General features: G+C 37.4%; 1 protein-coding gene across 4 annotated transcripts in view; it reads left to right on the forward strand.

Moving 5' to 3' along the window:
- Lrrc4c (leucine rich repeat containing 4C) overlaps positions 1–27664 on the forward strand; it is a 1313504-nt gene that overhangs the window by 1094698 nt on the left and 191142 nt on the right. For all 4 annotated transcript variants that reach the window (NM_001289742.1, NM_001363047.1, NM_001363048.1 and 1 more), the window contains one exon: positions 13745–13838. The gene's annotated coding sequence lies outside the window, so the exon portion shown is untranslated. The remainder of the gene's footprint in view (positions 1–13744; positions 13839–27664) is intronic.

Here is a 27664-nt window from a genome sequence, read left to right on the forward strand (position 1 = left end):
ATCATTCCAAATATCCTCCTTGTTCTGTTTCAAAATCATGACCTGTTTTTCTTCAGTTGCTGTTTTATAGAGATTCACAAGCACACACACACACTCACTCACACACATTCATAAAAACACACACTTGTACACGCACACATTTACACACACATACACACACTAATAAATGCATAAGTAAGCATTCTCAGGCTTATAATATTACCTATATGTACATTTTTCAGGTCTGACCATTTAAGATAGTATAACTGATTAATGTGCTCTCAAAAGACTATTTCCCCTACTCTCAGAAATCATTGGATGTCTGTACTTCTTTGTGTGTAGTTGCATCATCTTGGGCTTTCCCATTCACTTTGCCATTTCTGCTGTTGTGTTCCTTATTCAGCCATTCATGGGCAATCATGTTAATGAGACCTAATGGGTATAGCTTCTGACATTCCTAGGAGACATGTTCTCACACCCAAATCTATTTTTCTGTTAAGATCCACCACTCCAAATTCATTTTGTCATTAGTATGGGTCCTCAAGCCCTTTATTCATCATCCAGTAATCCATAGACGAATAATGCTAAAGCATAAACATCAGAATCTGTAAATAGTCATGCGTGGTAAATGTCATTCCCACTTCCTGTTGAACTAAAAGTTATTTTTAAATGGGGATATTAGGTTAATGAAACACACCTCTTGGTGAATCTGCAAGGTCATATGCACAAGCAATTAGAACATAAGGGCATTGATTTAATGAAGTGTTTGATGGATTTGATATCTGAATACATTATTCAGACTTAAAGGAACTATGTTAGATGAAGCCAGGTTAGAGAGAATTTTGTTCCTTGGAACATTTCCTTAGAAGTTGTATTTTTCTGTGGCCGATTACTCTGTCTCCACCATCCTACTTTCTGTCCACGTGCCTAAGTCCTCCCTTTCATGATGGAGTGAAACCTTTCATACTAAGAAAAACAAAAATAGTCTTCCTCAAAATGTTTCTGGGGGGTCCTATGATCACAGAGGAATGAATCTAACACAATACTTCAGTTTGAACACATTGAGAGAGAGAAAGGGAACCCTTCATTTGCTTTTCTCTCTGTTTGTTTTTTTTTTTTTTATCATATTATGTTTGCTCACATCAGATGAATAAAATGATACCTATTCTTATTAGTAAGGCCATTTCTTCTCTCCTCAATGTACATCCACATCAACACTAATGTCCTTTGAAAACAGCCTTAGAAACATCCAGAAATAAAATTTTAATGGTTCTACCAGTACTACTAACCCAGATGACAGGAAACATGAGCTATTATTCTATTTCAAATTCTAGTATATGTTATAAGCAACTACAGTTCACATGTACTCACAACACAAATATTTCTTCTCCATTAAGTCTCATCAAACAGCTTTAATTGTTGGCTCCTGAGACACTGTGTCAAGTTAGACAATATCTATCAAGTGTCTGTGCAGCCTATTTTAAATCCTTCAGTGATAATAAACACACTATGTTCAAATGCAGTCTGTTCTATCCTTGGATAGTTCTGAGAGCTAGAAATGTTTCTATGCAGTACTATAATTGCATTTCCTGTCGCTGCTTACTTTGGTGCTTGTTCTGTGCCTTAAAGCACATAAAAGAGTTTTAATTACCCAGGAACAACGAGGAAACCTTGATTCCTGTCCAGGTCCACAAATCTGTTCTCTTCAAATCCAACACCTCATATCCTTGCAGTGTGGTGGGTGCGACATGTCTTCTGGACACAGCGCTGCCAAGTTTGCTCTTCTCACCCTGCTTGCTTTAACCATATGCACTGGTATTTCTGCTGCATGTCTTTTTGCTTTTAGTCACAAAGTGTTGAGCTCTGTTCTCCCATGACATCATTGCATGACTAGTTTGCCCAAGTAAAACAAGGTTTAATTAAATCTTAATGTTGTGCCCACTCTTTCCAGAGCTAACTGCTATTTTCACTTCCCCTGCCATTAGCAGAATACATAATGAGAGAGTGTGGAGCACAGAGTCAGCCCCTTGTACAGAGAGTAGCATTTTGTCACTCACTCACATTCTCTCACTGGGCTTACTTTTATGTCTCACTACAAGCAGCCTGGACGAAGAGATTATGTGTGTGTTTTCTTTTAGGATATGAAGCAGCACAGTATGAGAATATTATTTAGGAGTAAGTAAGGAAAGCGTTCAGTTAAAAACATGTCTAAGATTGAGCATGTAAATCTGATTTTAATCTCCTGAACCCACTGAAAAGAAAATATTTAAATGCGGAAGGAACCATGTGTCTTGGTAACCACCAATGGGAAAGCAGAGATAGATATTAAGATCAATGGGGCTCACTGCCTAGTCAGCCTTACCAAATCAGTGTGTGGGCAGCTGAGTGAGAGATTCTGTCTCAAGAATCAAGATAAAGACTGAATGAAGGCGATACCTTACCTCTGCATTCACATATACACAAACACACACAGATAAGTAAGTGTACAACCATCCACACCCACAATGGCATAGAAAAAATAGGGGACTAAACCACATGAGAATAAGAAATGGACAAAGGTCGTATTCAGTCCATCAGCTTTGGGAGTTTCTACTTCCACCTGCTGTCTGGTTGCTTTTTTTCCATGCGTACAAACTGTTCAAATGAAAATCTTTACTCTTCTATGCAAATAACCTATAAAATATTGTCTATTTACCCTGACATAAGTTCTTCATTGCTTTTGATTTTTAATGTCTGGCAAAGCAAACCAACTACCAACAACAAAATTACATAATTATACCACCAAGGTAACCTTGGGGTAACTAATTTTCCAATAGGGTCATAAATCTTCAAGAGTGATTTAAAAATTGGTGATCCCATAAGACTAGTATAACATCTGACCACCATTTCCCTACAAAAATATACTACAACCTATGAAACCATAGGTTGACATATTCACGCAGATTGGTAACAAATTCAGCTGTCTTCCAACCAAAGACAAATGTGAAAGTTACTAATTTACAAAGTGTGGATTTATAACACTAGCTCAATGAACAGCCAAACCTATATATTACTTTACATGTTAATATTGGCTATTATGTTATTTAACTCTCCTTATTTCCCTGATAAGTAAGAATTGTTGAGAGTGACTACATAGACCTAACTCCATTTCAGATAAACAAAACAAAACAGGTACAAAATTTGTCCATTCAAAGGTAACAGACCATGATAGTATAAAATAAAATATTTAGTTGCAAATGTCTCTATTTTCAATTTTCCTAATCAAATGGAATCATTTTATCATGTATATGGAGAGCGTTCAGTTTGTGTAGTTTTTGTCTACCAAATGAGTGAGTTTTCAAGCTCATTAGCATGTGTAAAGATGGTCACATCAGTTTACATAATGATTAGTTCTGTTGTTTTACTCAAAATAAAGCACCCACAATTACAATTTGAAAACAGAATAATTCTTAAAAAAATTTAAAAGTGTTGAATTCTTTATAGATCAAACATGAAAGTGATTAACTTATTTTCTTCATCTTTAGTGAAGCGGTTCCAGATTTGATGCATAGTGTAGAGAAGTATTTTTTTTTCAGTTGATATTGAATATATTAAATAATTAGGAAATGCACAAATAAAGAGTATAGGAGATTCACCACGGAAACCTAGCTCAGTGTATGGATAAATCTTAGCACATGTTAATTGAGTGAGTGGCTGATTTAAGGACTTGTTCAACCGAACTCTCAGTATTCAAGTCTAGGACATTTTACTGTTCTTCAATTTTTAACATACATCATAATTTCTATGATTCTAATAACTAATAGAGGTCCCTTTCCAGGTCTTTCATTTTCTGGGCTACAACTATGTAGCTCAATGAATTTGAAGCAAATTTCAGACACTGATATCTCTCATTTGGATCTTCACATGTGTTCATGAAAAATGACCACTCTATGCAGTCCAGTCACTTTACATGACCCCACAGGCAGAGGTTACAATACAGTCATGAGCAGCCTCTGATGGAAATGATGCTGACACAGCAGCTTTCTGAAAGGCTCTGTAGTGTAGTCAATAAAAGGCTCACATTTCTTCTGATGCCATTTCTAAAGCTGCTCCTTGGCAACAACAGTGAGCCTCTATTTGGAGACACAGGTACCTCTACCCTCTACACTCAGCATAGAATTTTTGCCACAATAGCCTCTGGCTTCAAAATCTTTTATTATTATTATTATTATTATTATTATTATTATTATTATTATTATCTTTAATCTCTTTTTATAGTCCAGTCATTATCCCCCTCCTGTTCCGCCCTCTGACATTTCCTCTTGGCATTCCCCATCCCTTGTCTCCAAGAAGATGTCCCCAATCCCCAGACTCCTCCCACACCATTCCCTGATTCCCAAGTCTCTCAAGGGTTAGGTGCATCTTCCCTCATTAAGGTCAGATCAGAGAATCCTCTAATGTATGTGTCAAGGGTCTTGGACCAGCTAATATATGCTGCCTGGTTGGTGGCTCGGTGTCTGAGAGATCTCAAGGTTCCAGGGTTGTTGAAACTGCTAGTCTTCCTATGAGGTTGCCCTCCTCCTCAACTCCTTCCATCCTTTCCCTAATTCAACCACAGGGATTCCCAACTTCAGACCTAAATACTAAAATACTTTTTTTATTAGATATTTTCTTTATTTACATTTCAAATGCTAACCCCTTTCCACATTTCCTCTCTGAAAATCCCCTCTCCTCTCCTCCCTCTCCCTGCTTCTGAACCCACCCACTCCTGCTTCCTGGTCCTGTCATTTCCCATTTTCTATGGGGCATAGAATCTTCACAAGACCAAGGGCCTCTCCTCTTATTGATGGCCTACTAGGCCATCTTTTGCTACATATGCAGCTAGAGACACGAGTCCCACCATGTGTTTATTTTAATTGGCAGTTTAGTCCCAGGGAGCTCTGGGGGTACTGGTTAGTTCATATTGTTGTTCCTCCTATAGGGCTGCAGACCCCTTCATCTCCTTGGGTACTTTCTCTAGCTCCATACTTCTTATATAGTCATGCTTGTAACTGTATTCAAGTACAAAACTTTTGTACAATCTATGCTCAGCATGCAATGGCATTCCATGAGTTCTCCTGAGGCAGACTGCACACTTAGAGTTGTTTCATGTACTTGTGATTTTTCTCTAATCAATGAATGTAGAATCACTAATAGATCACACTTGAGGTGCCACATACAGCTTAATGATTACTTTGGGCCTGTGATGTCCTTAAGTTGTATCACTATATAAACTGTGTCACAGTTCTAACCAAATTAGTTCACTTACACTGAGTACTGGTAATGTCAGTGAAAAACTTATTTCTAACATTTGAAGTGGCAATAAATGACACATTCAGCTGATTTTTAAAAAGCCATGTTTGATCCTAATGAACATCATTACTTTAGTGACCAGCAATTCTCAAATTAAAATAAATTAGTCACTATTTCTCAAATGTGGCTTTTCAAATAGCCTAATACATGTTCATTTAACCGATCATTACCTGATACCGGATCTCTTCTTTCTCGGGGTAAAATTGAAACTAGTGGGATTCTTATAATCTATCTTTTATATTGAATAAGCTTCAAGTTGAATATATTTTAAAGCCAAGGTCAGTTCTAGAATTCTACACTGTTGTTCACTCTGTCTGGGAAACAGTGCATCTTAATTTTTTTTTTTTTACAAGCTTGAATGGTTTCAAATTTAGATAGAGTCACAAATTCTTGCCAATCAGTGTATCATAAAAAGAAAATGTCAAGCTTTGAATCTAAAGAGTTGTATTTCATTGTAGGATTCATTCACTTCAGGGTTAAAAAAAATGTCCAAACACACAATGCTTACTAGAATATTAACCAATCAATTTCCAAATATTTTTGTTACTGTTTTATAGAGCTTTTCTTACTCAATAGTTCCTCCTCATGTATTATTAAAATTAGATTTCTGGTAGGGACCATGCCTTTGTTAATAATCTTGCTATCATAGGATCTAGTACTCTTCTTGAACATATTAGGTGTTTGTCTTAGTCAGGGTTTCGATTCCTGGACAAAACATCATGACCACGAAGCAAATTGGGGAGGAAAGGGTTTAATCAGCTTACACTTCCATACTGCTGTTCATCACCAAGGAAGTCAGGACTGGAACTCAAGCAGGTCAGAAAACAGGAACTGATGCAGAGGCCGTGGAACAATGTTCATTACTGGCTTGCTTCACCTGGCTTGCTCAGCCTGATCTATTATAGAAGCCAAGACTACCAGCCCAGAGATGGCACCACCCACAAGGGGACCCCCAACTTGATCACTAATTGAGAAAATGCCTTACAGCTGGATTTCATGGAGGCATTTCCCCAACTGAAGCTCCTTTCTCTATGATAACTCCAGCCTGTGTTAAGTTGACACAAAACTAGCCAGTACAATTGACCACTTGTCAACTTGAAACACATCACTAGTAAACCTCAACCCTTAGCTTCTTATTCATCCCCAATATCTAAACAACTTTAAATATCCCACAGTCTTTACATATTAAAAGTTCAATCCTTTTAAATTATCCACTATCTTTTAAAATCCAAAGTCTTTTTACAATTAAAAGTCTCTTAACTGTAGGATCCACTAAAATATTTTCTTCCTTCAAGAGGGAAAAATATCAGAGCACACTCACAATCAAAAGCAAAAATTAAACTCCAACTGTCCAATGTCTGGGATCCAACTCATGATCTTCTGGGCTCCTCCAAGGGCTTAGGTCACTTCTCCAGCCCTGTCCTGTGTAGCACACAGCTTTTCCTCTAGGCTCCAGATGCCTGTACTCCACTGCTGCTACTGTTCTTGATGGTACTGTTCTCATGGTACTGGCATCTCCAAAATGCTGTTGTCTTCCACTGTAACTTGGCTTCAACAATAGCCTCTCATAGGCTTTCTTCATGGTGCCAAGCCTTACCTCCTTTGCATGACCCCTTAAATCCTGGGCAATCAATTGCAACTGAGGCTGCACCTTAACCAATGGCCTTGTATGACTTCTCACAGTGCCGCGCCTCAGCTCTTCTGTCGGACCCTTCATGCCTTCAAAACCAGTACTACCTGGGTAACTCTTACACATTACTAAGTCCAGCCACAGCACAAGGTAAAACCTTGGCTATCTCTGGAACACAGCATCTGTGCTCTCAGGAAACACTTCCCAGAAGATGTCACCTCAATGATGCTGGTCTCTTCTTAATCACTGCTAATTTCTTGGCTCCAGCAAACCAGCATCAATAGCCCCAGTAAGGAAAGTTTTCACTATAGTAGTTCTGGAATCTTGTTGATCACAGCTGACTCTTCAGCACCAGCTAACCAGAACCACAAAATCTTCACAATCAAAATAGCAATGGCCCTGAAAAGAGTCTTTAATCTTCCCTCTGAAATTTCAGAAGTCAGGCCTCCTTCTGCACTGTTCTCAATATTATCTTCAAGGCTCTTATACAACATCCCACAGAGCTCTTAACACTGAATGGATCTTCTATCCCAAAGTTCCAAAGTCCTTCCTCAGTCCTCCCCAAAACATGGTCAGGTTGTCACAGGAATACCCCACTTCTGGCACCAATTTGTCTTAGTCAGGGTTTCTATTCCTAGAGAAAACATCATGACCACGAAGCATGTTGAGGAGGAAAGGATTTATTCAGCTTATACTTCCATACTGCTGTTCATCACCAAGGAAGTCAGGACTGGAACTCAAGCAAATCATAATGCAGAAGCTGATGCAGAGGCCATGGAGCAATGATCATTACTGGCTTGCTTCCCCTGGTTTGCTCAGCCTGATCTATTATAGAACCCAAGACTACCAGCCCAGAAATGGCACCACTCACAAGGGGGACCCCCAACTTGATCACTAATTGAGAAAATGCCTTACAGCTGGATCTCATGGAGGCATTTCCCCAACTGAAGCTCCTTTCTCTATGATAACTCGAGCCTGTGTTAAGTTGACACAAAACTAGCCAGTGCAGTGTTCTTGTACAGCTTTTAAAAAGTATAAGTGAGAGTTGTAAAGTTCAGATAATATATGGTCAGCTCACATATCCCCTTTTTTTCCACATGAAAAGAAAAGCCATGAGTGTTGGGATCATTTAAGTCTAACATTATCCATTTTCTGTCTGTCTGTCTGTCTGTCTGTATTTTTGTATGTGTTTTTAATCTGACATGTAAGGGTCCACTTTATCATCTAACAATGTAATAAAGAAAGACATGCTCACTTTTTATCCATTCACTGCACTATATCAGGATAAATACTTCTTAAATATGACTGACTTAAAGCCCACCAATAATTCTGCACCTGTTTAATTTTAAGGAAAGCATCCAAAATTCTTAGCATATTAAATTGTTTGTATTAATTAACCCCTAACCAATTATGTATACTAATTTGATATTTCATATATACATATATACACACACACATATATATACACAAGATATATTAATATTATATATACTCCCTATATGTATTGTGTGTGTATTTAAATTTGTGTGTGTGTGTGTGTGTGTGTGTGTGTGTGTGTGTGTTTAACTTATCTCAAAATCATCATTCTGCATTCCAGTTCACTGAAGAGATTGTATAAGATTCTCTCAGACAGTCTTTCCTGACTTTGATACCTGCTTTTCCTTATTTGACTAATTTTAATTTGTATTTTAAGGCAGCACTCACTGTGACATCTTTAATCATAAACTGTTTCATACTATTCTGATTCTGTGTATGAGAACATAGAATAGAAAATGAGTTTCTGGAAGAAGAATGTGTGAAGATTTAAAGCAGCCTGCTGTACAGAGTAGGGTCTCCAGAAATAACTAATGAATAGCTATAACTTCATGAAGAACTTATAAACTATCCTGCTAAAGGAATTTCCATTCTTGACAATTATCTACAGAAAAATGCCATTGCTGAACACATTTTACATTCTTCATGGTAAAGAAATAATTGTTTCACTGTTGATGTCAATATACACCTTTAACCACCTAAAAATTATCTGGCACTAGAAATACATGAGTACTGGAATCTGATGATGAGACTAGAGTGTGAGTCAACAGACCACATTCCAAGTTGGCAATAACAGAACCCAAGCATCCAAAGCTCATAATTCAAGTTGAGCTTCTCATTAATCTAAATGTTAATGTAAACATAAAATGTGGCATATTGATTTGGAACTCTTTTATATGAATATTGTATAACTGAGCTCTCTAACAGAAGAATCCAAATGGACATCTCTTCACACCAATTGATTTCAATCAAGTGAAAATTTGACTAACTTTTATTCTTTTTCTTTCATTGTTTTTTTTAATTTTGATTTGCTTTGTGTATGTGTGTATGCACACCCACACACACACACACACACACACACACACACTTGCACACACCCACACACACACACACACACACACACAACACACACACACACACACATACACCATTTGCTTCACTACAAAATCATCGCAATACAGTTCCCTAAACAAGACCTGCACAATGGCATGGCAACATGAATGGGGGAAATTTATAAGACCCGGCCCCATGTGAAACATTAAGACAATTGATGGCTGCTGAGGGAGGAGGGAGGAGCCTTCTGATAAGTTGTACTCATATCATATGTAGACAAATAAGTATAAGTGGATTCCTGTGTGATTGTGTGTGTGTATGTGACTGTGTATGTGACTGTGTGTGTGTGTGTGTGTGTGTGAGAGAGAGAGAGAGAGAGAGAGAGAGAGAGAGAGAGAGAGAGAGAGAGGTAACAACAATAAGCAAGGAAGAAGTCATAAATTTGAGAATTAACACAGGAGCATAAGAGGTATTGTAGGGGGAGTGGAAGGAATGAAAATGATGTCAGTACAGTACTCATACACGAGATGCTTAAAAATAAAATAAGCTGAAAGTGTCTTTGCAAAATGAGAACAGTAACCTTGGATAGTTTTGAGCACATCAGTTTCTTAATCTGTTCTTTACAAATACTGAATGGAGAGTTTAGTAGTTTGCTTTTTCCTTGTTTTTCTGAGGAAGGAAAAAAATTAGAGTATCAAGACTGATTAGTTGAGTACTGTGTGGTTGATAAAAATTGACTGAATTTTCTCCTATTGGGTTATATTTTTATATTAATATTAAGTTGTTTATATATGCTTATTAAACACATATACACAAGCATGTGTATAATGGAAAATGAAATTTGCAAAAGACATTATATTAGGTCAACCACAAATAAGTCATAGAGATGATTATGATGATTATGGTGTAGACAATAATGTTATCTGTAAACTCTTTCCAGATACTAATTCACCCAAGGAACTTTATAAAATTGTCGTAGTTTGATTCCTGCAACAGCAGGGGAAGGAATTGTCACTTTTGGGATTATAAGTTAAGATAAATAGGGAAAATATTCCTAACCCCTTCTCAAATTCTGAAGCAACTGTGTTGAGGCCAATGAAATCGAATATAGGGACCACTAGAAGGTGAGTCAGTGAGTGTGGCCGGGGAAGTCATCCAACCTCGAACTGCCAGGATGCAAGAAATATGAAGTAGAGGCACATGCGCTGGGCAGTCATTCCCATCTGCCAGCTATGCTGCTTTTCTCATGCTTAGAAACTAAACTAAACATCTATGGCTTGGTGTCTTAATCATCAAAAGAGAAAACACGGTTCATGTTTTTGGTTTTTTCCCAGAATAGTTAGGATGCTTAATTTTTAAGTACTGTGGACAGTTTAGTTCAGAGTCTGAGGCATAAAACACATTGACATTTCCCTTCTTTCTTTCAGCAATGGCAGGAAATAAATATGATCAGTCAGTATAAAAATTCTCCTTGGGAATAATGATTTCAGCAAACATTCGGTTCTTAAATGTAGGAAACAATTCTGTTTGGGAAAGACAAAGACATGAAATACCAATTAGATATGCATCTTTGATCAGAACTGATTTTCCTTGTTTGGAGATAGAAACAACAAAAAAAAAATCCAAAACCAAACCAAATCTAGCCAAAACAAATGAACAAACACATGCCACCCCTGTAAGCTATTTTGTGATGCTCTCTCAATATTTTTCTGATCTCTTCAGAGTTCAAACCTTTGTCGCTCATAAGCACAGCAAGACAGCTGCACTACCAACTACCAGTTGCAACAAAATTATTTTGATTTTCTGATTTAAAAAAAAATGCTAAATTTCAACAAGCAGACTTTTGAGGTTGTTGTTGTTTGTTTGTTTGTTTGTTTTTCCAAATTGGTTTGTGAACCCCAGGTCAATTGATTAGAGCCACCTTGGTACTATTTGTCTGTAATTAATTGTATATAGACAGGGAAGCTGGAAGATGTTTGTTCATAGTTTATAAAAATTCCCTCATGCAAACATGAGTGTTTTGCCCCAAATTATTACTGTAACAAATAATGATTTTTAAAGGAAAATGAGAGAACTTGAGAGAAGGCCACAATTCAGTCTTTTTTTTTTTGTCTTGAGATTGTGTTTTATGTGCACAAGAATGACCTCCAACTTTCTATATGCCCAAAGGTGACCTTGAACTATTGATCCTCCTGTTTGCATCTACTGAATACTAAGACGACAAGTATACCCTACTTCAACTAGGTTATGACATTCTAGGAATCAAACCCAGTGCTTCATGCATGATAGGAAAGACTCTTAACAATTGAGCTACACCTCTGGGTATTTAAAATATTTTTTAATTTAAAAAAAAAAACAACATAATTTGGGTTGGGGAGCAGGGAGGGGGAAAGGTATAGGAGATTTTCATGATAGCATTTGAAATGTAAATTAAGAAAATATCTAATAAAAAATTAAATACTCTCTGAAAAAAAGAACAACCAAATAAATAAATAAATAAATAAATAAATGCATCAGTTCTCTCTTTTCTTTCTTTCTTCCTACTCCTCCAAAGTCTAAAGCCCCTTCCCTCCTAAAATTGTGCTCTCTTCTTCTCTAGCAATTATACATACATACATATGTACATACATACATACACACACACATACACACACAGACATACACACACACACATACACACACACATACACACACACATACACACACACATACACACACACACACATACACACACATACATACACACACACATACACACACACACACATACATACACACACACACACACACATATACACATACACACACACACACATACACACACACACACACACATACACACACACACTCACACACACACACACACACACACACACACACACACACACACACATTCACACACACAACTACATCCTGCTAAGTCTGTACTGTGTTGACTGGGTATATAATTTTCTAGGACTGACTACTTCACTGATTTTGGATAACCAATGAGAAGACCCATCACTGGAGAAGACAAAACTTTCACTCCCACAGCAACTGTTACTTGAATGTAGCTTATCATCTAGGGTTGATGGCCCATAAAGTTTCTTTTAACTACTCTGGGATATTTGTTGTAATTATTTAAGAATTGTTTGTGCAACCAGATGGTTGTGGCTTTGCTGTCATGGCTGGAAGGCACACGGTTAGAGCAGATTTCCAGTTCTTCTGGCTTTTAAATACGCCAGGTCTCTCACTGGAGATGTTCCTTGAAACTCAGATAAAGGAGTTATGTTGGAGATGTATCCATGTGAATGGACTCCCTTGTCTGTTTTTAATTGCATTTGACTATGTGCTGTTTTCTATGTCATCATTCAGTTGGGGAAAAAAAAGAGATGCTCCCTTGATAAGTGGTCAGATCTATACTTACCTATAGTATTATAATAATTATTTAGAGTATTGTTAGGAATTATACTGCTCTAGGAAAGTAGAGGTTGCAGGCTCTCCTCTAAAATCCATGGACATAGTAACACTTTTACACAATATTCTTCCTGCTTGAAGGAGAGAACTTTAAGATTCAGTGAAGTTTGGGACTTGCTTCAAAATTGCTTACTAACTATTGTATGGAAAATTGTATCCAGTCAGAATGTTTACTTAAATATTTTTCTTTGCCTATATTTTTATTTCTATATTAGACTGATATATTACAATTACAGTGGAGACTTCTGGTACTTTTTAACATACTAACTTGTATATTTTCATAGGAAAACATATTGGGAATTGAACCTGAGTCTTCATGTGTACTAACCAAGCACTCAACCACCAAACTACAGTCTCAGTCCTGATTTTCTAATGTTTTAAGTGTGTTTAGCTATTAGAGTTACAACAATTTATTAACTGCAGTTAAAGTCAAAAGAAAAGAAAAAAAAGCCTCTCATATTTTGCAAAACTGTTATTTATACAATGTTTCCCCAATAGCATTCATATAATATACATTCAAGAATAAAAAACACTGAAATTTGACAGAGAAATGAAAAACTAATGAAATCAAGGATGACTAAACTTGAGCAGAGAAGCATGCATAAATATGTGTAACAGGATAATTACATGGACATGTATGAGGAGTTGCCTTATTTTACCAATATTTAAATTAACTAGTCATGCCGGGCTTGGTGGGGCACACCTTTAATCCCAGCACTTGGGAGGCAGAGGCAGGTGGATTTCTGAGTTCGAGGCCAGCCTGGTCTACAAAGTGAGTTCCAGGACAGCCAGGGCTATACAGAGAAATCCTGTCTCGAAAAAAAAAAATGACTAGTCACACAGTAGTGAACAATGTATGTTCTGAGATTTCCAGTTTTAGAACTCTACTATGAACGTGAAATAAGCAGGCATATCAGACCCTAGATGTGTCCTCATTCATATGTTGTAATTTAAAATTGATCTCTGTATTGTTCTCTCCAGGTGTGAAGAAACATCACCAGTAGAGATCCAGGACACGTGTTTTACTTCTTTGAATTCTCTCAGGAAGAGAAGAGCCAGAAAGACCCACATTAAGGTATGCTCAATTCACTTGTTATCCATCTTAGGACTTACATAATTGCTGTATATGTTAGGGAGAGGATGAGGTTGAATATTTGTAAAGAACACACAAATAGAGAACCAGTAAGAGTTTGTAACAAAGACAGACTTTCTCACATTTAGTACCATCTTTAGGTAGACTTGCTTACCAGGGTTATATTACTCTTTGTCATCAAAGATTAATGGAGGGATCTGGCACAAAGAACAGAGACATGATTCTACCACGGTTTTCACCACTTCCTACAATATTAAGATAATTTGAGTTGAGGGGGGGGGAGTTATAGAAAGAGCCAGGGCACTGAGATGCTTCCTCATTTAGGAAAGATGTTACATATTCGCCCATATTTTAATCGGCTTCCTTCTAGATGTGATGTTTTTTCAGTACCACCAAAAGCTCTCTCTGTTGCTGTGCGGCTGCTGCTGATGGCAGCACAGCAAACCACAACCATTTGTTGTCGTATCCATATTTTAAATGTAAAAGGCCGGTGGAAGAAATTTTTTCGATTGTCATAATATACTATTCAATTATTAGTCAAAGCATTTGTGAAGGAAACGGTTTATAAATATCATAAGTGACCTTAGCCAATGCCTTAATATACCAGTTTCAATGGGGATTTGTATCTAAGAAAACGAATATAATTAAGATAGTGAGAAAGAGTAATAACTTTAAAACAAAGCAAAGTAACTGTGTGGATCTAGGACTATAAACAAAGGAAAGGATTTAGAGCATGTGCCAGGACCCACTGCATACTGACCAGGCATTTGTCAGTAAGTTTGTGGTTTTCAAACTTCCTAATGCTATAACTCTTTAGTAGAGTTCCTTGTAATGTGGTGATCCCCAATCATAAAATTAATTTTTGCTACTTCATAATTGAAATTTTTCTTTTGCATTGAGTCATAATTTAAATATCGGATACATGGGGTATCTGATATGTGAACCCCAAGGGGTCAAGACCAACAGATTGTGAAACACTGCTCTCAGACCAACAGGACTTATTTATTTCATACTTTTTTCTTTAGTTGAGGCTCAAAAACATTCCATTAAAAGTAACTTCACTGTGGTCATTTGATAGAATTAAATTTTGGGTTATATTCTTACCTGGGCTAAAATATTAGAAGAAAAAATCTAAGAGATTTGACCATTTGGCATTTTATTACAGAAGAATAAATATTTAATATACTACTCCACTGTAGAATATCATGAGTGATAATTAATCATCAGAATCAGATAAGTCTACTTTCACGATATGGAATCTGTATTTAATACAATTTTTGCTTCATACAGTTTAGTATGTGTAGTATATTACATGTAAACATGTAGCAAATGCATGTTTAACATGAAAAATATAAGTTGTTTGCCAAAAGTGGGATTTATAAGGTCATTTGGAAATTTGATTATTAGCAAAGTATTTTTAGTTATCTTTCAAGAATATCAAATGGTTTATAAGTTAATCGGAATTTTATTTTTCACACTCAAACATACAAATCTGAAAATGATTCTATAAACTTATGATATGATTAAATCTATAAAAGTCATCACCTACCAAACTTTTATATTCACTGAAGGAGCAGAGACTGCTAAATGTCTTTGAAGAATAGTGACCATCGGGAAGGAGAGGATCTTTTATAGATTTAAGTATATCATAAGTATATAGAATCATTTTTAGATTTATATATTTGGTTGTGAAAATTAAAGTTCTGGTTAGCTTATGAACCACTTGATATTCTTGAAAGATATCTAAAAATAATACTCAGCTATTAAAAACAATGAAATTTGTAGGCAAATGGATGGAATTAGAAAATATCATCCTGGGTGAGGTTTAAAAAAAAAAAACACACACACACAGTGTGCATTCACTCATAAATGGATATTAGCCCAAAAAAATCAGAACACCCAAGGTACAATTCACAGACCAGAGGATGCTCGAGACAAAGGAAGACCTAAGTGTGGATGATTCAGTCCTTTTTAGAAGGGGGAGCAAAATACTCATGGGAAGAAATTCAGAGACAAAGTGTGGCACAAAGACTAAAGGAAAGGCCATCCAGAGATTGCCCCACCTGGGGATCCATCTCATATAGAAACACCAAACCTAGATACTATTGCAGATGCCAAGAAATACTTGCTGACAGGAGGCTGATATAGCTGTCTTCTAAGAGGATGTTCCAGAGACTGACAAATACAGAGGTGGATGCTCACAACTAAACATTGGACTGAGCACAGGATTCCCAGAGTAGGAGTTAGATAAAATACTGAAGGAGCTGAAGAAGTTTTCAACTTATAGGGAGAACAACAATATCAACCAACAAGACCTTCCCCGTACTCCCCAGAGCTCCCAGGGACATGGAGGTACCCATGGCTCCAGCCGAATATTCAGCAGAGGTTAGCCTTGTTGTACATCAATGGGAGAAAAGGCCCTTGGTCCTGTGATGGTTAGGGGAATGTAATTCCCAGTGTAGGGAAATGCCATGGCAGGGACATGGGAGTGGGTGGGTGGATAGGGGAGCACCATCAAAGAAGCAGGAAGAGGGAGGGTGGGATAGGGGGTTCTAGAGGGGAAACTGTGAATGGGGATAACATTTAAAATGTAAATAAATAAAGTATTCAATTTTAAAAAGTAAAAGTTTTCTTTCAAAAAAACAAAATGAACAAAAACAAACAAACAACCCCCCCAAAATTGCCAAAAATAGAAAAGCCTGCTTTCTCATCTTCAGTCAATTCAAGTACAAAGCAGAAATACTTTCCATTTAAAATGCATCAAAATATTTATCAAAAAGGCACCATTTTATAGTAATTCTTCTTAGTTACTGTTTTACGGCTATAAATAAACATCATAACCAACCCAGCTTATAAAGCAAAGCATTCGATTAGGGCCTTACTTACAGTTTCAGAGGCTTCGTCGATGACTATCATGGTGGAAATCGTGGTGGCAGGCAGCCAGGCATGTTGTTGAAGCAGTTACTAAGAGTTTACATCTTACCTACACGCAGTGGGTAAGATGGATGTTTGAAACCACAAAGTCCATTCTGTGGGCCACACCTTCTCCTACAAGGTAGTACTTTTTAAGCCTTCCTAAATAGTACACCAAACAAATATTTAAATATTTGAACCAATGGGGACCATTTTCACACTACCACATTTCACTTTCTGGGCCCCATAGATTTTCAGCCCTATCATAATGCAAAATGCATACAGTACAACCTCAAAGATCCACATATTCATTCACAATCACAAGACTATGAAAAAGTCTAAAGTCCAAAATCTTTTATGAGAACCAAGGAAATCACTTAAATGTAACCCCATATAAAAGCAAAAAGAAAATTATATATTTCCAACATAAAATTGTGCAGAATATACATAAAAATTCCAAAAGGGAGGAAATGGCAAGCCGTGAGAAAATACTAGACCAAATTAACGCTGAAATCCAGCAGGGCAAATTCCTAATCCTGTACATCCATGTCTGGGGCTATGTGGCTCTTCAGATCTCCCACCCCTTCCAGCTTTGTTGAATGCAGCACAATGCTTTCTCTTGACCTGGTGCCAGACCTTGTCTGGAACTCTTCTTGGCAGGAATCCACAGCTCTGGCCCCTTCAACTTCTTCAGGTCTCCAACACAATATAGGCTTTACCTTCACAGCTTCAGGCAACAGCCTCTCAGGACCTCCCTGCAGAAAGTCACCGGCCATATGTGTAGCCTCAGCAGTTTTTCTTAACCTTTAAGGAAGATTTTCCAACCCCTTTACACCTGTATCTTTTGAACAAAGCCTGGAGTACTTGGCTAAAGCTGCCAAATTCTGCTGACTTCTAGGGCTGGAAACTGGTCCTTTTCAAGACATACATTCATATAAGCTTTGAATTGTTAATAGTTTCTTTTGTTGAATAACCTTTAATTTTCACATGTTGGAAGCTTAGCTGAATGGGTTCTTGCCCTGATGCCACCTCTTCTTTCATTCCATTCCTTCTAAAGCCTTTGCTTAAACTTCTCATCTCTTGAGCATAGGACATGGCTCCAACATTAAACATTTCCCAGTTCTCTTTTTCCTCCTCAAACTGTACACTTTGTAATGCTTTAGCCCTGCTTGCTCTTTTTTATTGTAGAGCTGCAACAACGTGATAACTAATAGCCATGTGACACAGTCAACTCTAGGCTGTCTTTAATTAAAAAGATTTTCAAATTAGTCTCATGCAGAATTTTCAGACAAGAGAAGAAAGCAGTCACATTATTTGGCAAAATATTACAAGAATGGTCTCTAGGCCAACTGGCAACATCCTTCCCATCTGAAACCTCTTCATCTTGGTCTCTATAGTCCACATTGTTCTCAGAATTACTGTCTTCCAGGTATCTACTAGAAATGCCCCAAAACACCAATGACAACACTCAATCTCCTTTCTAATACAAAGTCTATAAATGAGGACTCAGTGAAACCACCAAACGAAACCACTCCATGGCTAGAAAAATAAAGGTTAACTAAGGTTCAATCTTCAATCTTCGTCTCTCAGTGAAAGCAGAGAGAAGGGCAAAAGGGAAGTATTGCAAGCAGATTTCACATCATCAGGGTGGGGTCCTTCAGCTAATAAATGGTGTTCAGATTGTGTGGGAACTAGTTGCCCTTGACCATGGTTGTAGACCACTGGGGAAGATAAAGGGTGGTTTTTGGTTATCAAAACCCCTCCTTATATCTGCTTTCCTGGTAAATTGAAATGAACCTGTGAAGAACCTTGATGTTAGTCTCCTCTGAAAAGATACAAACATTATTCTACAGGTAGGACTCCAATCTTAAGATGCAAGTGTTTCTTTCTTTTTTTTTTAAATTGGGTATTTATTTCATTTACATTTCCAATGCTATCCCAAAAGTCCCCCACAAGCTCCCCCACCTACTCCCCTACCCACCTACTTCCACTTCTTGGCCCTGGCGTTTTCCTGTACCAAGACATATAGAGTTTGCACGACCAATGGGCCTCTCTTTCCACTGATGGCCGACTAGGCCATCCTCGGCTTCATATGCAGCTAGAGACACGAGCTCTGGGGGGCGGGGGGGGGGGAGGGTACTAGTTGGTTCATATTGTTGTTCCACCTATAGGATTGCAGATCCCTTCAGCTCCTTGTGTACTTTCTCTAGCTCCTCCATTGGGGGCCCTGTGATCCATCCAATAGCTGATTGTGAGCATCCACTTCTGTGTTTGCCAGGCCCCAGCATAGTCTCGCAAGAGACAGCCATATCAAGTGTTTCTTTAAATTAAGTAAAAGCAGAACTGTGCTAATTGTTAAAATTTCATAACTACAGCTAAATAGTTTCTTTAATTAATAGAATAATTATTGATATGTATGTATGGCCATTGAATTTGAAATGAATCTACTTTCTTATTTACCTTTATAGTTTGAGAGCCTTTTGTGTACATGTGGCATATGTGTTTATATGTGTCAAGGTGGGTATCTGTACATGTATGATCATGCAATTGGAAGTCACAAGTCCACATAGTTTGTCTTCCTCAATCACTCTTTATTTTATTTTAAGACAGTGTCTCTTCCTGAAACTTGGTCTAATGTTTCAGCTAGACTGTCTGGAAGTCTTCTCTAGTGATCCATTTGTTTTTTTCTTGGAGGATGCTAGGAAATTAACTTACAGTTACAGATTTTTACCAACAGTTTCCACTTCCTGCTCCTGTGTGATAGCCAATACAATATCATTTTAGGTTATTATAAAAATGAAATAACAATTTATTGCATAGAAAATTAAATGAATACTGAATTTATTTCTAGGAGATGTATTCTAAATAATATAGTAAGTTCAAAAATATTCAACTTCTGGACACTAATAAATCACAACAACAAAATCACATGATGGGAGAACACGCTAACTTTTATTTTCCTTAAAATATATAATATTTCTGATTAAATTTAGAATTACTTTGTGAAATAAAAGCAAAACAGTTTCTATAGTACAGTTTGAATATTTACAGAAAATTTCAAGGATGTTTTGCTAAAACATCATTAAAAATCAAAGGACATTACTATAATATAGCCCCTTACTTGAACAAGTGACATTACTCTTTCTCGTCTGCTATCAACAGGCATCAGCCTGCAGTTTCGTTACCTATGGACATCTGTCCAGTAGGAGTCAGGCCTATCAACACTGCCACCTATTCTTCTTTCTGATAGAAGGACTGAAGATTATTGTGTTCTGAAAAGTTGTTAATTGGACAGGGCAACAGATTGAAACCTGGTATGTTCCAAATAGCAGAGTCCGGTTCCTGGTTTCCATGCATAAAGCAGTCGTGTACATGGGTAATGGGAAAATTTATTAACTGTTACTTAAATGGAGTTCTGTTTAATTTTTGTGAATATACATATTTATATGTATGTATGTATATATGTGTGTACACACATGTATATATATGTATATATATACTATTATTACAACGATGGGATTTTTTTCAATACAAAATTTATAGTTTCTTTTCCCTAGTCTGGGTTGTCTCTGAACTGTGGCTGTACTGATACGGGCTGAACTGTTACTACAACCGATTCATAGAGTTCTTGGTTAATAAAACAAACATGCCCACACTCCCGTGACTCTGATCGTGGTTAGCAAACCATTCCCCATAAGTCTAATATGGGCCTACACTGGGAAATTTTCTGTCCTTTTGTATCCCCTCTTCTTGCTATTTAAATAATATGCTAAATTCAAACACCCAGTGGTAGTAAGAGAACACTTTCATAAAATAAAAAGTAGATCAATGGACCTACATGTGAAAATGGATATGTGTGTAGATAGAGAGGCATTGGATTGCATTGAAAGTAGTTACAATATGTTACAAGAATTCATTTTAAAATATAGAACATTTTATGATACTATATATGTACATAATAAACATTGAAATAATATTTCTAATTGTTCTATTACTTTGGATATATACAGAAGATTAGATTTAAATAAATATTCATTTCAAAATACTGATACAAAAATGAGTAATATCAACAATTTCATACATATTTGAAAATTATGTATAACATGAATATACAATTTTATATATCCATAATTCTATTATATATTTCTTTTAAGCTTTCTATTAAAAAATAGAGATTAAATAAACTTATAGGTATATAGATGGGAAATAGGATATAGCAAGGTAAGAAAATGATTTCTTACTGATATATTTGCACATGTCTATGTGTGTCTCAAAAACCCGTGCAAGGCCCAGGCCTGTTCTCTCTTTATCACCAAATGAGAATGTGCTTCTTGGCTGCTTCTACCATGCTGTATTTCCATGTTCTCCACAATTATGATAATAAACAACCTTTGAAAATTTAAGCAATTCCCCCTAATAAAATGTTTTCCTTTATAAGAATGGCTTTGGTCATAATGACTTGTCTCTTCAATAGAGCAGTGACTAAGACAAGGAGAAAAGACAACAATGATCTTACACAGGACCAGACCCTGCATTCTACAATAGCAACTTGCCACACAAGAAGCGAAACTCCCTTAATTGAATTGTAGGCCTTCCAAACAGAAGGAAACCATCTTTAGTACAGTAAATATGCCTAGTACAGAGTCTATGCCTAGGAAGATCATGAGTCATGGGGAGAACCAACTGTTGCTTTACTCAGATCTTTGTAATGCAGATTATTCCCACCACAGACATGTGAAATTATGAAATTTTCCTGGAAAAGATTTGTTCCATGACTCCCAGAGTTGGCCCACAACTGTCATAATAATTTCTGCTCCTTTACATCAATCATAGAAATGTGTGCTTCAACATCTACAAACTACACAAAGACACAGAGACAAATAACACAAATAAACCCTTTGGATAAATTGCAGACAATATTAAGCAAAAAGAATCTGTGTAACTTCCAAGGCTTGGGCCTGAAAATAACCTTTCAGGATGATAGAGAAGGAAGAGATAATCTCTGTATTCTTCAGCATAGTGACAGTTTTGGAGTGGTAAACATTGGGTCAAAGTGAGAGATGTGGATGAGTAACAGAAACCAGTTAAAGTAATTGTATATCAATTGTGCAAGACTTTATCTATCATATACAAAGGGGAAGATAGTTGTTCACTGAATATGCTATTGCATTAGTGGGAAAACTTTGGTTACAGTTATAATTATAATTTAAAGACTGAAAACAAGTAAATTCCTTTAGTGTGCCATTTTATATAGATACTGACACTGTCCCATTTTTAAGAATATTAAATATGCCACCACTGTCTATCAAGCTTTTCTAAGGTATGGAAGGAGTCCTTTGATACATAAGACAAAGATGTGACCTGTGTCTTCCTCTCTATTTCCTAACAATGTTTCATTTTACAGTTTTGTGTGTGTCTATGCAGGGTCATGAGACGTTAATAATCCCTTTTGGAAGTTTTAAATGAACCTTCTGTTCACAAAATCCATTTACTCTAATCACTTGTTATTGCGATTGTATGGAAACAATGGCAGACTGTAGCAACAGTGAAGTCCTTCCTATGCATATGACTGAAATTTGACTTCTTTAACTGAATTCCACTATTGAACAATTGTTTCCTTTTCACCCGAATTTCAAGGTTAAAGACCTTGAAAGATAGTAGTTGATGCAGTCATTCAAATTGAGTCAAATCAGATCAAAATATGTGCAAAGCAATTCAAATTCTCTGAAGTTTTGGCTGCTTTGGCTTATATGGAGGGTGTTTACAGTAAGGGTTTACATTTCATATTAATGGGAAGAGTTTATTGCTTTTTGCTTATGTAGTTTTATACTGTTTTTCTTTATTTTGCCTTTTACAACTAATATAGCTTAGGCTAGTCTTATTAGACAGCTGAGATAATCTTGAGCTGCTAATCTTCCAGCTTCTACACCCAAAGCAAGAATAAAAGGTGTATATCATTATGCCCAGCTTGTATTAGAGTAATATAACAATAATAATTCAAAATGGTGATATAAGTTGCAGCAAGGGAGGTATCTCATATGACTCAGAATATCAGCCTTTTTGTGTGCTTTTATTCACTTTACATCCCAATTGCAGCTGCAGTTCCTCTTGTCCTCCCAGTCTGATGCTTGCAAATCACTCCCCTTACTACCCACTCCTTTGTTCCTCAGAGAAGGCAAACATCGCCTTACGTATCACTCCACCCTGGCATATCTAGTCTCAGTAGGCCTAAGCACACATCCTCTCTCACTCAGTATTTTTTTAGAACTAAATAGGGAGGTTGGAAAGTTAGGATCCCTTGTCCAATTCTCTTCCTTTGCCTATAGCACAAGAAGCATAACTGAGATAAAGAAGAGATAAATGAATTCAATGGCTTTGAAAAGGAATGCCATACAAAAGAATACAGCATTATTTTGTAGAAAAAACAATCTCACTTCACATGTGCTGTGTTTGGAACGGTAGCCGCTGGGAAAGCTGAGGTGAGGAGAAAATCACCTGCTAAGGCTCAGTCACTCCACATCGCGTTTCAGCTGAGAGTGCTTAAAAACAATACACTTGAGGAAGCAAGCTATTTGCAGTTATGTTTATACATGATCCTATTTACTCTATCTGTGAGGGGAGATTTTCCGTCAGAGTTGTCATTGTTGTCATTAAGCACCCACTCATTCATTCAATGCATGTTTATTGAACATTAGGCCACAGCATTAGACACGGGGGTTACGGAGTAAATAAATGTCCTTTTCTGTGAAAGGAAGCAAGAACAGACCCTGGGAATGTAACATCTTAATGGTAGATGGTAGAAACGGGCTGAGCAGATGTACATTAACATAAAGATATATACGCTTGCCCACATATACACATATGCTATCTTGCCACACTGAGGGAGAGAAATATCAATCACACTGTAGATATTAACAGAATGTCTGGGTGGCTTCCGTCTTCATCGCAGAAAATTTTATGGATGAGTTGAGTTTTGAAAACTTTGGAAAAAAATGTCAGGATAAAATATGGTGGTGTAGAATACGGAGACTTTTACTGTTTTTGTGCAGAGAGAGCTCTCTGAAGACCCAAGAGATGACTCCGTTGCGTGGAGAACTATCATTTGAATCAGCAATCAGCTCAGGTGAAGCATTCTTTGGATGATCAAATCAGAACTAAGTCTTTGCATTACAGAATGTTTCTAGAAGAAATATCAGTACAAGAATTGCACATTAGGACTTCAAGTCTTTGGCTCTGAGTTCATACATAATAATTATGACAAATGGAAACAAACCTAAGCTGTTGAACACACTGGTGAAATTTCTGAGCTCTGTGAATTATTTTTTATTATTACTGTATGTGTAAGGCATGTATGAATATGCATATGTGGGATATTAAATCCATTCAAGAGTATTCGATGACCAGTGCTTTGATTGTTCCTCTATGGTTCTTTAATTTTTAAGACAGGGACTCACACTGAACTTACAACCCCATTTCCTCTGCCTAGAATTACTAGACAGCACACCTCAGGGATGCATCTATATCCATGCCATCCCACTCCCTCTCATCCTCCTGCCCAGTGCTATTAATAAGGCCCATACTATCTTACATTATTGCTATTACCAATATGAGCATAGGGTCTCATGGTTGTGTGCCAAACACTTTAGTCATTGAGCTATATTCACAACACAAATAAATACATCAATGAACCATGTGGATGGGAATACTTTACAAAATCCCACCACTAGATGGAGAATTATAGGCCATCAAAGGCTACTGAGACAGGGAAAAACAGATTCCTCCAAAGACAAGTCCCTGATAGCCACTCCCAAATTTCGGACATAACACACACACACACACACACACACACACACACACACACACACACACACACACACACACCAGTTCAAGTAGTCAATTGCTTTTATATCTATGTTTGACTCTTTATCTGTCTATATATGTGTGTGTGTGTATACATATATATGTGTGTGTGTATATATATATATATATATTTACATATATATATATATATATGTGTGTGTGTGTGTGTGTGTGTGTCTGTGTGTGTGTGTGTATGTTCACATATAATAATAATTAAAAAGAGGTCATAAATTTTTGAGGGAAAGGGGATGTAATTAAAAGAAAAAGGTAGGAAGAAAGAAGTGGAAATGATGTAAATCCAGAACTCTTGTATATAAATTTTTTTATTACTTTTAGTTTTTTACAATCCAGCCATTACCCTCTCCCCAGTCTGCCCTCCCACAGTTACTCATCCCCCCAGTCTGTCCTCCCACAGTTACTCATCTCCCCAGTATGCCCTCCCACAGTTACTCATTCCCCCAGTCTGCCCTCCCACAGTTACTCATCCCATTCCTCATCACTCCTGTCTCCAGGAGGATGCCACTCCCCACAAGATCTTCCCACTCCCTGGGGCCTCAAGTCTCTTGAGACAAAAGAGCATCTTCTCACACTGAGACAAACCCAGGCAGTCCACCACTGCATATGTGTTGGGGGCCTTGGACCAACTCCTTTATTTTGGCTGGTTGATGAGTCAGTGTCAGAGACCTCAAGGGTGAAGGTGAGTTGAGACTGCTGGTCTTCCTATGGGCTTGACCTCCTTCACAGCCTCTTCCTGCATTTCCCTAATTCAATTATAGGGGTCCCCAGCTCCAGTCCAATGGTTTGGTGTAAGTATATGCATCTGTCTCAGTCATCTGCTTGTTGAGCCTCTCAGAGGCCAGCCATGCTTGGTGCCTGTCTGTAAGCACACCATAGCAGCAGTAATAAGGTCGGACTTTGGAGCCTCCCCTTGAGATGAATCCCAAGATGAGCCAGTCACTGGACCACCTTTTCCTCAGTCTCTTCTCTATTTTTGTCACTGTAGTTATTTCAGACTGGAACAATTCTGGGCCAGAATTTTTGACTGTTGGATGATAACCCCATGCCTCAACTTGATGTCCTGTCTTTCTACTGGAGGTAGACTCTACAAGTTCCCTGTATTAGTCAGGGTTCTCTAGAGTCACAGAACTTATGGATAGTCTCTAGATAGTAAAGGAATTTATTGATGACTTACAGTCGGCAGCCCAAATCCCAACAATTGTTCAGTCACAGCTGTGAATGGAAGTCCAAGGATCTAGCAGTTACTTAGTCTCACACAGCAAGCAAGCGAAGGAGCAAGAGCTAGAGCTAGACTCCCTTCTTCCAATGTCCTTATATTGTCTCCAGGAGAAGGTGTAGCCCAGATTAAAGGTGTGTTCCACCACACCTTTAATCCCAGATGAAAGATGTAGCGCAGATTAAAAGTGTGTTCCTTAAACTCGGAGATTCAATCTTCTGGAATCCATAGCCACTATGGCTCAAGATCTCCATACCAAGATCCAGATAAGGATCTCCAAGCCTCCAGATAAGGGTCACTGGTGAGCCTTCCAATTCTGGATTGTAGTTCATTCCAAATATAGTCATGTTGACAACCAGGAATAGCCACTACATTCCCTCTTCCCACTCTTTGGCATTTCATCCATGGTCCCTCCCTTTGAGTCCTGAGAGTCTCACACTTCCCAGGTCTCTGGTACTTTTAGAGGGTTCTCCCACATCTTACCCTCTGTGGTCACATATTTCCATTTATTATATGTCCCTCATAATGTCTTTACTCCACCCCTCATACCTAATCAGGTTCTCCCTTTCCCCTCCCCCTGTCCTCTCCCATCCAGGCCCCTCCCTTCTCTGCTCCCATGATTGCTATTTTCTGTCTCCCTAGCGGGATTGGTGTATCCACACTTGAGCCCTTCTGAAGCTTGTTAACCTTCTTGAGTTCTGTGGATTGCATCATAGGTATTCTGACCTTTTTGGCTAATATCCACTTATTACTGAGTACATACTATGCATGTCTTCTTGGGTCTGAGTTACCTCATTAAGGATATTTTCTAGTTCCATCCATTTGTCTACAAAACTCAGAATGTCCTCTTCTTAATGGCTGAGTAGTATTTCATTGTGTAAATGAACCACATTTTCTGTATCCACTCTTCTATCCTGTGACATTTGGGTTCTGTCCAGCTTCTTGCTATTCTAAATAAGTCTGCTATGAACATAGTGGAGCATGTATCCTTTCTATATATTGGAGCATCTTTTGGGGTATATGCCCAGTAGTTGTATATCTGGGTCCTCAGGTGCACCATGTCCAATTTTCTGAGGAACCTCCAGATTGATTGTACCAGTGTGCAATCCCACCAGTAATGGAGGAATGTTCCTCTTTTTCCACATCCTTGCCAACATGCGTTGTCACCTGAGGTTTTGGACTTATCCATTCTGATTGGTGCAAGATGGAGTCTCAGGGTTGTTTTGATTTCATTTCCCTGATGATTAATGATTTTGAACATTTCTTTTAGTACTTCTTGACCATTCAAGATTCCTCTGTTGTGAATTCTCTGTTTAGCTCTATATCCCATTTTTTTATTGAATTATTTGATTTTTTTGAGGTTTAGATTCCTGGAATTCATGTATATAATTTTCAAATCCCTAAAAACTGGATTAAAAAATACTTTTCTTTGAATTCTTAATGAATTGTTTAATAAAATACCTGCCACATAATGACACATTCCCATTATATGTATTTTAGATTGTTATCAGTAACTTTGTTCTTCAATAAATAAAATTAAAATTTACAGTATGCAAATCATAAACATATTGATGAGGATCAATAATACATATTTTCATTTTGTTTCCATCAACTGGGATAATCTAAGTGTTGTATGATGCTATAATTTGTGCAGGTGATATGGTGGACTCCCACCATACAATGTGGACTCCCACCTAAATAAGAATCAAAGGCTATGAGACACCATTTTCAACTAATCACATTGACCCATGGAGGTGCTAATCTAGTCTATATTTACCCATATATCCTATGAAACTCAGGC

The sequence above is a fragment of the Mus musculus genome, chromosome 2 (assembly GCF_000001635.26).
Source record: "Mus musculus strain C57BL/6J chromosome 2, GRCm38.p6 C57BL/6J".
Classification (NCBI taxonomy): domain Eukaryota; kingdom Metazoa; phylum Chordata; class Mammalia; order Rodentia; family Muridae; genus Mus; species Mus musculus.